The sequence below is a fragment of the Etheostoma spectabile genome, chromosome 1 (assembly GCF_008692095.1).
Source record: "Etheostoma spectabile isolate EspeVRDwgs_2016 chromosome 1, UIUC_Espe_1.0, whole genome shotgun sequence".
Lineage (NCBI taxonomy): Eukaryota > Metazoa > Chordata > Actinopteri > Perciformes > Percidae > Etheostoma > Etheostoma spectabile.
The window spans coordinates 12329752-12333743 of NC_045733.1; the positions used below are offsets into that span (position 1 = coordinate 12329752).

Sequence of the window (3992 nt, forward strand, 5' to 3'; positions counted from 1 at the left end):
GTGTGTGGCAGTTAGTTGGAGAGAACAAAAAGTTATGACCCTGAAAGAGAGAGAGAAGAGGAGAGACAAGGTGATTTCAAGAAAGAAGAAAGTCAGATACAACGTTATGTTAAGACTGAGATAGCATGAGCAGCGGAAAGTAACAAAGTACATATATATGAATTTGGTCATTCCTAGCAATCTAGGATTTGGCTGAACTGGTTACCACCTGTCGGATTTTCCTATCCTGTTGAGCTTTGTTGTAAAGATGTCACAGTGTTTCCAAATGTTAGCAAAAACTTGTATAGTGTTACATTAATCAATAGGAATGATGGTCAAAATGCCAAGACCCAAGTTAGAAGGATCTGCAAGTATCCTTAAAATACAATCTGAATGCAGGAATTCCTTTCTTTAACTTGTTTGAGTTTATGCAGTGGTTTTGCTATTTTTACTCACAGTAGGTCAATGATCTGATTACTTCTTCCGTCACTGCAGTAGAGGAAAAATGCAAGAGAGATGGGGCAGAGAGAGAAAGAGAGTAATGTCAGAGCAGGAAGTCAGAGGGCTATCACAAGTGTAAATGGTCAGAGTTTTGAGCAGAGAGCCAGGCCTGTTGGCCGGTCTCCAGTGGGGATAGTGGGTGTCCCTGTGCCAGCTGGCAGCCTGTCTCTCCCATCTGTGGAGCCTAAGAGAGTGTGCAGTAATCTCCTGGAGACAGTGCCTCAACCCAGGCCAGATTTAAAGGGATATGGCCAGCTGGCCAGGCATGGACAGGTCTGAAGCAGGGAGAGAAAGGAAGAGCAGAAGAAGGCCACAGAGAAGGGAGGGGATGAGTGAGCGAGCTGTGATGAAGCAGGTCAGGTGTAATGGCCAGTATGATGGGGGAGTTGAGATTGGTTGTCAGGGAGCAGTAAAGAGCACTGATAAGAATGATTACAGTCCAGCTGCCAGCAAGTAATGGAACAGGCTAAATGTAATGTTTCATCCTTTAACTGTGAAAACTACTGTACAATGGGCTTGTGTTGGCTGGCACGTAATGTGAAGAACATGTACCTGTGTGATTCCAGGTTTATAAGGCTATATCTCACTGCTCTGTTGCTTTTTCTCACCGCTCTGTGTCACAAATATAATGAAGCTAATTGAAGATAGTGTTCTGTGCTTACCACAGCAAAAGAAATGAAACAAGCTGTAGCTTTGCTTAGCTCTTGGTTTACTCCTCTCTGTGATTGTTGCAGATGGTATTCAGAGCCCAGCTGGCCTGTCGGCTGCAGTTAAGGGCCTGCATTTCAAAATAATATCATATAATCCAGTATTTTACTCTATTTTTAGTGGGAACATTTCCAAAGAAAAAAGATAATATCAATGATCCCAAACTCAGTTCAATGAGTTTGGAGGATTTTCTTAAAATCTGTTTTAGCCCTGTTCTTCTTACTATTATTTATTGTTAAAATACTCCTTTCTTAAAGGCAGGTCTGGTAATGTTGAAAGGCTGGCAAGATTAAAAAGAAGCATCTCCTCTAGCCTCTGTCTAACCCCTCCCTCTATCCTCGGGGCTCCAACCCACACACAGACGTACACAAGCACCGCTGCTTCAGCAGAGTGGTAAAGGACCATAATTTGACTTGATTTCTTATTCACCGGAAAGCACCTAATGTTATCATTCCAAATGTTTTAAACATGTCTACGGTTAGCAATGCAGCAACGCGCATTAAGCTCAGGCTTGTACACGGAAAAGGTCAAGTGCACGCAGCGGAGCAAGGAAGCATTTCATTGGTTCTTTCCAAAAAAACCGCAAGGCAGTCATTGGTTGCCGTTTTTACAGGAGTGAAGCAGCTACAGATGACAGAACTTTTTGCCTCCTTTTTCAAGCCCATATGTTATTTATGATGCTATGAAGACCATTTAAAACAATACATAAAAACACTGTTGGAACTGCTCACCTTTTTTTAAAGAGAAAGACAATTTTGTGATTTTATACCAGTGTCAAGGAAATTGCTTTTTCTTGCAGTGTGGGTGCCAGGTGAGAAAAGGAGAATGTTAAAAGGGAGACAGATAAGGTTTAAGTTTACAGCTAGGGTTTGACTCAATGTGTTAACATGCAAGAACAAAAATGTTGCATGAAAAGATGCTTAAACACAAACACACCCACTGCAGCAAGCAAAGAAAGACGGCACACATGCACATTTAGCACCTGGGAGCAATATCATGAACACATGCATGCACAGGTGTGCTCAACTCACACAGACTCACACACAAATGCAGATACAAGACACACAGGCCTGTGGCAATCACAGAAGAGTAAGTGAAGCCTTGCAAATCCCCAGATGTGCAGGAAGACATGGAAAAGATGAGGACAAGAGGATTGGGAGGAGTGGAGTGCCTGGAAGAAGGGGAGGGGGGTTTTGATAGAGGGAGGAGGGAAAGAGGGGGTGTTGTGGGGAGGGGTGGGTGTTTACTACTGTTTAAAAGGCAGTGGGTGCTGTGTGCAGATTAATAAACAGGAGGTAATAGCAGACGGACTCTATATTTATTTTTTATCTTAAATGTTGCTTGTTTGTCGGGCTGGATGAATATTGACTGTGAAATTGGGATCAGGGGCGACACATGCCAGTGCTCGGCCTTATCTCTGGGATGCAGGCAGGCCTGGGGCCGTTATCGCAGTGCCACAGTGGCGTGCCGGCACTCCAGCGCTCTCAAAGCCGCCACATTCCCTTTGTATCTGCCTGGAGAAGCCTGTTTACCTTTCACTGGCTTGATATTCCTATTAGAGCCGCTGACTATTTACTCACTGCCTCCTCCTCCTCTCCCTCCACCGGGCACTGTGCTGTCTCTCATCTCTTCCTCTTTCTGTTTCCCTCGCTCTGTTTGGCTATGCCTATCTAGCTCCTTTTTTACTGTCTGTCTCTTCACTGTAAAACTTTTTTGTCCTGCTTCTGCTTCTGACCTTCACCATGACATAAAGTTCTGGAAATGGCTTTGCCTACCAAGAAGTACATAGCTAAGATTTATAGAGAGTATTTTAATACAGATATTACATACATAATGAGGGAGATTGCTTGACACAATGCACGGTAGGATTCTGTCCTCCCTGGAAAAAAATCAAAACATTGGTCATGTGTTCAAACATTTCCTAAACTATAAATAGTATGTGACTTTAATATTGTAATTTAAGCTTTATGTCCCATCTTAACAACATTTGTTTCAAAAAGCAACCAATCATAACCATAGATGTGGCAGATTAGAAAACACTCAGACAAGTTCTTTTTGGAATGATCATATGAAAAGTTATATTGCCGCCGTGTACAGGTATGCGATTATAATAGGATGTTAATAGTCAGCTGGAGCAGAGCAGTTAATGAATGGTGCTGATAATCACTAGAACTGGTACTGGTAGAGAAGTTGGCTTCTGAATACAAGAATCTCACACAGGATGGGCACACATGTGTGATAATGTATGAAGATTGTGAACTTTGCATAACAAGCTAGATCAATTAAAGGTTTTAAAATAATTAAGTAATTTAGGTGGAATCGTTTAGGTGAACCCAATTATTTTTTCACTTTCTCACAATCGGTGTACAACTTAGGGAGGATTTGCGTAGCGCTTAGTGTTACGTGTACATCAGTTTGACAACAACTGTTTTAGAGCTTTTAAAGATATAAATGTCTCTGCAACATCAGGGAATGAAGAATTTAAGAGAAATTCTGTTGCAAAAATGTTACCAGCCAAAAGGCACCAGATGTGGTGCAAGCCCCAAAGGGATGATTCTCTTTTACAAGTTATATGCTCTCCCACTGCCGTACCTTACTATTACCAGGCAGCTGTGTACACCAGCTTTAAACTGCATCCCACCTGCAGGCAAATACAACTAAAACAGAAAGCAACTGGGTTTGGCAGCCAATCAGTCAGTTAAAGCTTTCAAACAATTAACTGGCACACCTGTGAAAAGACTGTCAGTGACATACTGTAGCTAAACAAAACCTTTTTTTTATGACACTCAAATATTTCTCCTCTC

The 3992-nt window shown here is 42.1% G+C and overlaps 1 long non-coding RNA gene across 1 annotated transcript in view; it reads right to left on the minus strand.

Annotated features, from left to right (window-relative positions):
- Nucleotides 1–670: 670 nt before the first annotated feature.
- LOC116690368 (uncharacterized) overlaps nucleotides 671–3992 on the minus strand; it is an 8916-nt gene continuing 5594 nt past the window's right edge. The window contains exon 3 of the long non-coding RNA XR_004332242.1: nucleotides 671–687. This is a non-coding gene — a long non-coding RNA (uncharacterized LOC116690368). The remainder of the gene's footprint in view (nucleotides 688–3992) is intronic.